Raw genomic sequence first — 11781 nt, forward strand, 5'->3', positions numbered from 1 at the left:
ATAAGAGAATACAAGGAGAACATATGCAAAAGGTGATCTATACCTTATTCTCCCTAAAAGAAGCTACTGCGTCTTTGCGCCTTAGGGTTTTGTAACCAAGTGCTTCTTGATCTTCATTGTTGATGAAGTAAAGAACTTTGCAGCCAACATTCTTCTTCCTTAAGTTGGTGAGTGAGTCACGTTTTGAGATTCGTGCAAAGGAGTTAGTCACGTACTGGGATCCGTGCAACAAAAAGGGTGGCGTTCATATATTGAAGAGTTCAGAGGTTCTGAAGCGGTAGAAGGTTTCTGCTGTGAGTTCATCTACAGGGATTGTAGAGTCTAGGGACAAAGGTTTTGTACTAGATCTGAAACTTCTCTTTTCTATAGTGGATTGTTTTTCGGGAAGGTTTCCCCCCAGGTTTTTTACTGTGAAACTGATTGGTTTCATTGGTTTTCCTGGGTCATCATATCTTGTCTTATTTTATTTTTCCGCTGCATGATATTGATGTTTGTTTGTTTTAACAAGTTTTATTAATAATAAACCTAATTAACAACTTGGGTTTAAAACTTGTTAATTCTATCAACCGGGGTCTAAATTTCCCAACAGTAATAAAGTTGGCTTCTACCATTCTCTACTCTATAGCAATATGAAAATATCAAATTTCTCAAACAATTATCGGTATTACAGTAAAATGATTTATTATTGAAAATAAGAAACAATTAAGCTCATCCCTTAAAAATTTATCTCTTGCACTTGTATGATATGGTTATTTCCATTTTCAAACTTTAAAATAGATTATGTGTCTTACCTAAATGTTTTCCTTGTGGTGAGGACAAATAAAATTAGACAAGTGCTTCATTACCTTCAAAGCAAAAAATCTTTCTTCTAGTCAAATAAAAAACTCATCAAGAGTAGTAAGAGAGAAAGAAATTACTCAATGAAAAACCATGGTGAATGAAATAAAAGATTTCTGAGCTTCCAAAGATCCACACAAATTTCAGCCATAGGTGCAAAATGCCAAGTTAAGAAATATAAATATTGATCTACAGGTTCAATTTTTTAAAAGACAATAGCAATTTCATGGACAATAGAAATTTTTTAATACTTATTGAGAAAAAAGATAATCTAAGATTTTTCCTAAATTTTTTTTGATAAGTAATGTAAATTTTTTCCTAGACTAATTGAATCAGATGACGAATGAAAACCCTAGAAACCAATATCATACTTTCATTTTTGCTTAAAAAAAAACAAATAGGCAAATAAATTTTTGGAACAAATAGAAAAACTATAACCTTGATTTGATTTCTCATTTACCAATGATGGTGACAGGAGAATTAGTTGATTTGTTCCATAAGAGTGGCTTGAGTAATTGCCAATGGCAAGTGCCAAAGATAGTGAGTAAATCAAATCAAAGAAGGAGAGTAAAACTATTTCACAAAATCAAAGATCTCTTTACATCCCATAAAATTTAAAATATTTAAAAAAAAAAAAAATCTCTCTATAGTTTAAGAAACACAATATACTAAAATTAAAGAGAGAAAATTTACTGAGGACAAAATATTATGGATAATTTAAAAGAATTTTGGTGTAAATCTTGAACACCGTAACTCCATAAAATTCACACTAATAATAGTATTTTTATGATTGCACAGTTAAAATTTTGGTTTAATTCTTAAACAGACTTGGAAATTGATTATATGAGTATTCAGTGTTGAACAACGTACTATGTTTGATCTATAAACAAAACTAACCTTACAAAAACTAAATTTTATAAGCAAAAATCTATTTCGTTTGTTTTTTCTTTCTTTTTTTTCTTTGCTGAATTTGATGCAAAGTATGACCTCTTAAAATTAATCTAGTAATACAATTTTTTTTTTCACAGTTATTGATGTGGTTTTCTTTTTAACAATTATTGACCTAACTTACCTAACATGTCACTTTCGGAATGAAGATTGCCCAGCATGTGGCCGTCCATCTCAGCAACTTGTCTCTGCGACTTTGAGTCTGAGTGAGGAATGAACGGATTCATCTGCTCTTTCTGATGTGTCTTTGGTTTTCCCCTTTTGCTACAGAAAGAGTGTGTGGCATCTCCATCTATTTATAATTTTAAATGGGAATAGGTGGTCTATGACTCTTTGCAAGGACTAATGGAAGCATAGCTAATCTACGTGGGTGGTGGGTGGAGGGACCATCCTTCAACCAACCGCCCCTCCCCCTATTTTAAAATTTACGTCGAGAGAGAGAGAGAGAGAGAGAGAGAGATTTTAGAATCCGTAGCTTTATTTTTTTAACTTGAGAGACAGGCAAGGTTGCTAGGGTTTTGAGGTGGTAAGAGAGGAGTTATAACATGAGTCTTTCTCTCTTCTTTTTTGAATCCTTGCGTGAGTCCTTTTGTGTTTTAATCCTAACGTGAGTCTCTCTAATATTTATGTCTAATTAATTGAATCCAAACATGATTTATATATATATATACATATATTAATTATTATATTTATTTAAGTAATGCTGACCTAGAAAATTGTAGAGATGTCAAAGGCTTTGGTTTTATATATATATATATATATATTGATGATAATTTTGGGCTTGTCAAGAGTTGACAAATAAGTCTAAAGCTCATTGGAGATAAAGCCTTATTAGTCCCTTTTATCCCATCACAAGCCACACTTAAGCCCAATTGGGCTAGCCCAAAAGGCTAACCTAATTAGATAATCAATTTTTATTTAATAAGAGTTATTAAATAAAGTAACTGCCAAGGGCAGTTAAAAACGTACGTATGATTAAAAGAAGAAGAAAACGGTTTTTCTCTATAGAGTCCTTAGAATACATTTTCCAAAGGAAAATTAATATACAAAAGTACTAATTGAGAGACCACTCATCTTGGGCATCATGTAGAATTGAGATGAAAATTGAAGGTATTCTCAAGTTTTGTTTTTGAATCTCACTGCATCAAAGTACGCTTTCTTTTCTTTGTTCTAGAATTCAAAGTTACATATTATCTCACGAATAAAGTAGTTCTTTATGTTGCTTTCGCTGTGGGTTTTGTATAAGATGCAAAACCAATTTTTCCAACACATTCAAAGACATATGAACATCGGTGACAATATTAATAATCCCCTTGTCAATACTTATGCTAATATTCTTCCTCTTGTAATTGATGCCTTCACTGATTTATGGAGGAGATATATAACCTGAAACCGTTGGCAAAGTTCACTTTGCACTAGTTTATTGCTTGCAACAAATGGGGTTGGGTGAATTCGAACCAGTTTCTCCTCATGCGGTTTGTTTTTTCTTCCTTTTCCTTTTTTTTTTCTTTTTTGAGAAACAGGTAGAAAACCTCTGTTTATTAGTTTTTATTTGTTTTTTAAATGAAGGGGAAAAAATAAAAATAAAAACGAAGGCCTAGTTAAGCATGTCATTGTTGGTGTTTTGTTGGGTACTTTAATTGTTGAAGCTTATGCTGCCATAAATGACTCTTATTTATCTATTATTTTGCCACTTGTGTAAAATTGGTCATACTTTAGTGCACAAAACTCCCATTTTTGTGAGGTATGGGAAAGGTTACAGTAGGCAAGTTTACCCCCAATTTATTGGAGAGACTAATTCCCATGCTCAAACCCACGATTTGTCACTTTTGGTGGAAGACATTTGCTATCACACCAAAACTCGACCTCTCTCTTGTGTAAATTTGGAAATAAATTTTAATTTGGGGAAAGTTTGCGGCAATAGGTATCTAATAAAAGTTAGTATATTTTAACACCAATAAGAACTCTTCATATGAAATAATGCTTTAGAATCTTGATTGGAGAAGGCTAAAGAAACTATTATAAAAGAAATACAACAATCTAGTCTACGTTAAGAATTATGATTGACAAGGTTCAAGCAATTGTCACTTCGGAAAAATTAATGAAATTACCTTGTTGGATGGAGAATGGATGTAGGCCAATAACAATGTAAGATCTTGTATTCTAAGGATGTGTTATTTGGTATTTTCTATTTTTTACTTGTACCTTTATTTTTTGACCCGGGGGCTATTCTTGCACAAACTCTTTAGAACCTTGAGAATTAGCAGAATTAAGAAAATGCTTAGCATGTATACTTGACTTTGGGTATCTGTGACAGGTTTCACTACAAAACTATACATGTCGTTAAGATCCATGATTTTAAAATATCCTAAATGCCAATGCTTTTGATAATTATATACAGGAAAACTACAATAATAGTGGTACTAATGAATTCAGTAATTTTAACTGTTTATATATATATATATTTTTTTTTTTTTTTTGGGGTTTCATTTCAGTTCTAATGCTAACCTTATAGTAGAAAATTTAATGGTCTATATATTTTTTTTTTTTGGGGTTTCATTTCAGTTCTAATGCTAACCTTATAGTAGAAAATTTAATGGTCTACAATGCAATTCTGCTACTTTTCTTTGGATATTCAGACTAGTTGACATGTTGGAAATTTATGATTATATATATATATATATACTCAGAGAAGGTATGATACTTTGTGAACACAGTATTTCTGTTATGTACTATCATTTTATTGGCAGTCTCTTACCTTAGTTCATTTGCATTACAGGAAATTTGATTTATCGCACTTGATGTTTCCATATCCCATTTCATGGTTTGACTTAAGCTTACCATAGAATTCTAACACTCCAATATGATGTCAATGTAATTGATGATTCTACAAAATGTTTCATTGCGGTTACAAGTCGCAGTACATTGGTGGCCAGAGGGAGAAATTTTTAAGGTAAAGAATGTACACTGCATAAGTTGTTCCTTGCTACAAATGATTCCCATTTCTCTTCTATAAAATTTAAAGATTATTGATTGCTAATATATATAAATGGTTCTTATTTGATACTTTTAATTGGATTAGCAAGGAAAAATAATTAACTTCAGTTCGATGAACTCAATTTAAGGTAAAATGAGGCTACTGGGCTTTGTTGCTTTTGACTTTAGGAAATGCAGATTCTCTTGATGTTGGATGCTGAATATTGTATTGTATATTTGTCACAATGCCTCCCTGATTAGTTCATCAATGGAAGGGATGGAAATAATGTTAGCAGGCTGAAAGAAGTTGTACTTTCAGAAACGAGCAAGGGTTACTTTGAGTAAAAGTAACCTTTCTAGTTTACCAACCTACTTCATGTCACCCTTTCCTATATGCCAAGTAGCATTGCCAGAAGATTCAAATAGATTTTCTGTGGCAGTACAGAGGAAGAGAGGAAAATTCCTTTTGTAAATTGGGACATGGTTTGTCCCCCTATCAAATTAGGGGGTGTAATTATTCAGAAGCTTGGTATTTTCGGTTAAGATTTATTATGAAAGTGGCTGTAGTGCTACGCAACCAAATGGAATGCTCTTTGGAGAAGGGTTGTTGGGGCTAAATATGGAGAAATGAGGTCAATGGTGTTCGATGGATGTAGTGGTACTCATGGGGTGAGTGTGTGGATAACAAGACATGATTTAGTGAACTTTTAGAGTTTTCACTTCTTTTTTTCGTTTTGTATATAATTTGCATCAGAGATGGACACAATTTTTCATTTTTTTGATATTATTTATCCTGTTGCTTTATATATAATACGAATATTCATTTTGATTCAAAAAAGATAAAGCTAATGAGTCTGTGACTCACATATAGTTTACAATCTATGATATATTTGTTAAGCATAATTTTTTATACAAATTGTTTTTAAATGATCTTTAGTATATAGCACCTTTAATAATAGTAAGGTGCACAATGAACTAGTTCAGTAGATAGTAAAAGGGTGCTTCTAAAATATTAGATACCACATTTTTTTAGCATTATGTTCAAAAGAGGTATAGGAGTAGTTTACATTTTACTTGCAATGATTTTCATCAGTGGTTCTTCTCTATATGGATATACAAAAGCAGTAGCAGTGATTGATTTCGAGGTTGTTGGCACTTTAGGTTGGATGACCTTGATTCTACGTTGTCAATGCCTTCTGGTGCTGTTGGAAAGAAGTGAGCCATATTTAATTTAGAGAGGCTAAACCTTACCGGTCATGCAAAGAAAAATTCATCAAAATCCTTTAGGTATGGAATGAGAGAGGGATCAGATGGACTAAGGACAATTGGGCGATCACTCAGGTCTGGCGTCACCCGGGCAGTGTTCCCAGAAGATCTTAAAGTATCTGAGAAAAAAATATTTGACCCTCAAGATAAATCCCTCTTGTTATGGAATAGGCTTTTTGTCATATCTTGTATTCTTGCAGTTTCTATTGATCCATTGTTTTTCTATCTTCCTGTCTTCATTCATGCATCAAATTGCCTTGGTATGGATACAAAGTTGGCAGTCACAACAACTACTCTGCAATTCTAGATTCTTTCTATCTTATTCGTATGGCTATTCAGTTCCGCACAGCGTATATGGCACCATCTTCTCGGGTTTTTGGACGAGGTGAACTTGTGATAGATCCTACACAGATAGCCAAGCGATATCTACAACATTATTTCATTGTAGATTTACTGTCTGTGCTTCCTCTACCTCAGGTTTGAGAAACCATGCACAGTTTCTTTGCTCTACTAGCTTGCATGCCTAGTTAAATCTATAGACTTCAGTGTCTTTAGAATGACTTCTTTTACATTTTTTTCTCTCAATAACGATATCTTTTACTTTTATTGTATTAGAAAACTATGGAACTTTTTTTAATATACCTAATTCCATCTTGCAGCATCATTTTCCATAAAATTTAATGGAATAAAAATATATTTTATTCATTTTGTGTTTAAATTGTTGAGTTTGTTGCTTTCTATGAGTTCTAAGTCTTAAACTGTGAAAATTTGAAAGCATATGGATGCAAAATACATCTGTCAGCAAACGATTACTAATTACATCATACATTAATTTTTAGATTTTTATACGTCCAGATCAAAGATTTTTCACTGTTTCTAAATCATAGAACAGATATATGCCATCTAAGTTCTTAATAATTCTTGAAAACCAAGCAACCAAATTATCCAATGAGATCAGAACCAGTGTTGAAACAGATGTGTATGGTTTACAAGGGACTTTTTCTTTTTCAAATTTTTCTGAATAACAATTTATGGATTTCCTATGGTTGAGGGAATTGTTAGTAATATTTGTAAAGATGACATCTGGATATTGTTTTTTTACAAATTACAAGGCATAATTCCTGAAAGTTTAACTAGAAGATGTAAACTGGAAGAGCTAGTCATTATGCATTTTAGTAGGAGCATTAAACTGAATGTCTTTTGTTTTTTGTAGTATTCCTTGCACAATATATGCTATAAAAGAAACTGCAACTCCTACTTTTGTTGGCCATGACAAAATATTTTGCCCTTCTATTGTGTTGAAAATGATTTTAAATTTATCACTGCAAGTTAATGAACAAGGTAAAATAAATCACTGCAAGTAAATGAACTAGGTAAAAAAAGAATAAGAATACTTGAAAAGTAGAAGTGGATGAGTTATACCGACCGTCAAAAGTGTACTTGAGAGAAAGGATTGGATTCCACTACAGACAATTACATCTTTGAGAGGGGTGGACAAATTACACACAGTGAACTACATACACATAATGCATGCATTGCTTTAGTGAAAGGAAATGCTAGCAATCTGTTGTCCAGTCAATACTCACATTTAACTTACACGGCTCAGCCCGTGCATTTTTCTCATGGAGTGAAAATAGATGAGCTCTGCATGAGAGAATACTTAGACAAGTAAATCTATAACAAAAGAACTTGGAATAGGCCAACATACTATATTTTACTGGACTTCTACAGGTAATTAGGTATTTTATTAGCAAGAATCAGAACTTTTTGTCATTTCTACTACCAGTGACCCTTAGTTGAAATGCTACAGATATATGCCTACATGATTAGCTTCGTGGCACTTTTTTTTTTTTTTTTGGCATCTTTAAAATTGAAATTATATGATATATAAGATTTACATCCTGCATGCATAACTGGTCATATTTGGCTCTGGATTCTTGGCCAATTTTTTTTTTTTTTTTCATGAAATTATATGATTATATATAAGATTTGCAGTTTTGCATATTAGTAAAATGACTATTTGAAGACTGGTCCTATGCTATTTATGGTTTTCCTTCAGCATAATTGTACCATTTTGCAGCCTTAGTGCTAGTAGGTATCTTAGTGCTAGTAGGCCCCACCATAACAGGGCTTTTTGGTACTTATCTTCTGTTGAGCGAAATGACACTTGCTGGCGGCAAGCCTGTAAGGATAGTGGAAAATGTGACATAAATTACTTGTACTGTGGGAATAAGCATATGGAAGATTACAGTAATTGGGAAAAGATCAGCAAGGGTGTTCTTGGTAGTCGCTGCTCTATTGGTGATGAAGATTCACAATTCAATTATGGAATTTACACAAATGCTATATCATCTGGCATTGTTGCATCTAGGACTTTTTTTCTATAAATTTTGCCACTGTTTATGGTGGGGCCTGCAAAATTTGAGGTATCTTACTTTTTGCTAGTAGGTATGTGTGCACAATACTTGCTTGTCTATTCTTGATAGGCTAAATGCTATTTAGTCACTTAGCTCTGTCACAAATGATACAATATTTGCATGTGTAACTTACCCATCAAAAAATAGATAAATAAATAATTTAAAATGATTTTCCTTTTTCTACTTTTTTTTCTTTTTCTTTTGGGCTTAGGCATCTATTTATATATATATATATATATATATTATTGAGATACTTTTTTAATTGGTAGCTTCATGATAAGGATAGTACATCCATGTGCAGATCCATTAGATAAATTTTCTTGGTCAGCCATCTAGTCGAGCACTAGCTTAATAGGTTCACAAGCTAGCCAAAGTCAGAAGGCTTAAGATTTTTATGAAAGGCACTGATAAATTCTACGTTCTCTAGAATTGAAGAAGTTAGTATTTAAACTCAACTTTGGCTTTATTAGTTATGCAGTATTTTTAGACATTGTCTCTCAGTAAGTCCTTTTATAGAGCTTATCGTGGATATTTCAAAATGATATTTACTAGATAGTTCATAAGGAATTTCCAATTTGTCTTAAGTTACTCTTGTTCCCAATATTTTAACATGTTTGTGACTCAGAGGTAAAGGAATTCTTTTAAAGATCAGTGAATGCAGCTAGCCAAAATTATTGGCCCTTATGGATAACCAAAATCTCTATATTGGATTTGTACGGTAGGAAAAATGGGAAAAAAAATTGTGCAGGCATGATCACTTGTTAATACAATTACATAATTTTCAAATATGCAATGATATGTGGTAGATTGCTGCATCATGCAATAATTATCATTGTCATAATTATTAAGTTTAGTAAAGTAAAAAATGCTAATTTCTGAGTTTATTAGCTCCCAACATCTCCGTTATTAAAGCTCATTGCTATTTCAATTTCTACAGTACACTTGGTCAAGGGCTTGAAACCAGTACCTATCCTGGAGAGGTTCTGTTTTCCATACTAATAGCAATTTCTGGGCTCCTACTCTTTGCACTTCTGATTGGAAATATGCAGGTGAGTTTAATACTACACTTAATAACCACTTCTTCAGATAATCATTTTTGGGATGCGCATGAGGACGCTCATGTTAGTCAGTATTATTACATATAAGTGCTGAAACATATTTGGATATTCTTTTTCTGATAATTAAAGCAAAATAGTAATTGGAATTGCTCCTATATCTCATTTTTTGAGAATAACAATGCTTGACAACTAGTTGTTGGCACAAATGGACGAAGCATATGCATTTTAAAGTTTTCTTTTTAAAGGAAAGTGGAACTATGAATATAATTGTGGAAACAGTTTAAATTTTGTATGCAGATCTTATGTTTTTAAGGAAGTACAAATATTTTACAATAACGCTGACCTTTAAGGTATCCTGTGATTGCAATAGACATACTTCCAGTCTCTTACAGTTCGTGTTGAAGAGATGAGAATCAAAAGGCGTGATTCTGAACAGTGGATGCATCATCTCTTACTGCCACAGGATCTGAGGGAAAGAGTTAGACGCTATGACCAGTATAAGTGGTTAGAAGCACGAGGAGTAGATGAAGAGAGCTTGGTCCAGAGTTTACCAAAAGATCTCAGGAGGGATATCAAACGACATCTTTGTTTGAATTTGGTGAGAAGGGTAAGTATATAGAAGTAATTATGTTATAACTTGAATCACCAATAGGATATCTAGCATTCTTTCATTTGTCTTAAGCCTATAGAGCATTCTGTTCATTTTTTAAATAAAAAATTCCTTTGCCATTTAATCTCAATAGCACTTTTAACATCAGTCTTGTATCCTGCCAGTGTCCTATCTTGCTGATGTTTATTCAAAGAGTGTGAATTCTATATGATGGTGTAGACAGGTTCCTTTGTTTGCCAATATGGATGAGCGGTTACTTGATGCCATCTGTGAGCGATTGAAGCCCAGTTTATACACAGAGAGAACCTACATTGTTCGGAAAGGCGACCCGGTGGATGAGATGCTCTTTATCATTCGTGGGCGCCTGGAGAGTGTCACTACAGAAGGTGGAAGGAGTGGATTTTTCAACCGAGGTCTACTGAAAGAAGGGGACTTCTGTGGAGAGGAGCTTCTAACTTGGGCACTGGACCCTAAAGCTGGTTCCAACTTACCATCATCAACTCGGACAGTGAAGGCTTTAACTGAGGTGGAAGCCTTTGCCTTGGAAGCAGAGGAGTTGAAGTTTGTTGCCTTCATAGCAGTCAGTTTAGGCGCCTTCATAGCAGGCAGGTTCAGCACACCTTCCGTTTCTACTCACAGCAGTGGAGGACCTGGGCTGCCTGCTTTATCCAGGCTGCTTGGCGACGGAATCTCAAGAGGAGAGCTGCAGAACGTCATCGTCAAGAAGAGGCAGAAGAAGAAGAAGAAGAAGAAGAAGAAGAGAAAGCATTACATTATGGTAAAGAATATGATGATGTAAGGGCATTAGTTTCGCGAAGTGATAGTACATCTAGGCTTGATGCAACTATCTTAGCATCCCGATTTGCAGCTAATGCCCTTCGTGGTCATAGGCTTCGGAACCCAAGTGCTAGAGGCTTGGTGAAACTGCAGAAGCCCCCGGAACCTGATTTCACAAATTATGATTCAGAGAATTAGTTTGTTTATTTTGAGATTTTGAAAACCAAGGAGCTGATGTTGCTAGCTCTTGCTGTATACTACGGATATTGCTCATTCCCGGTTGCAAAACAGTATTGTTCAACTTATTCTAGGTGATGACAAAGAGTGAAATTTGTTTCCTGAAAGGCGGATTGGTGCAGGTCTCTGTATGGTCTGAGTGGCAGACCATTAACTCTCTTCTTCTTCTTGATGACCCATTAGACTCAATGGTCCTTTCCTGGCAAAGGTTCGACTACTTATAAAAGGCTTTATTCCATATAAAGAGACTCATAGCAAAACATGGCTAGAAGGATAGGACCAACACCTGGTCTTTGCCATGACTTGCATGTGTTTAGTTTATTTGTTTTGTAAAAAGTATCTCAAAATTTGAATGCAAGAAATTTGTGACATCAAAAAGCTGCTCTACACGAGTTAGTTGAAAGTTTCAACAGGGATTCTTCATATTCTTGAATAGAAGTTTCCAGTTCTTTAATTTTAAGGCGACATCACCAAGGTTAACTTTGGGACAAAAGGAATATATGTTTACTATCTAAATATCATACAAAAAAGTTGTGAATACATATATATTTTTTCAAGGTGCAATAATTTATTGAGAATCAATTCTTAAGAATTGTTCTTTAGTTGGAAATTGTGTTACACGTACTGTTTTGGATTTCCTGAATCATGGGATCAT

At 33.7% G+C, this 11781-nt stretch overlaps 1 pseudogene; it reads left to right on the top strand.

Annotated features, from left to right (window-relative positions):
* Nucleotides 1–2777: 2777 nt before the first annotated feature.
* LOC112000182 (putative cyclic nucleotide-gated ion channel 7) lies at nt 2778–11564 on the top strand (annotated as a pseudogene).
* The last annotated feature ends 217 nt before the right edge of the window (nt 11565–11781 follow it).

Source organism: Quercus suber, unplaced genomic scaffold, assembly GCF_002906115.3.
Source record: "Quercus suber isolate HL8 unplaced genomic scaffold, Cork oak 2.0 scaffold_438, whole genome shotgun sequence".
Classification (NCBI taxonomy): Eukaryota; Viridiplantae; Streptophyta; class Magnoliopsida; order Fagales; family Fagaceae; genus Quercus; species Quercus suber.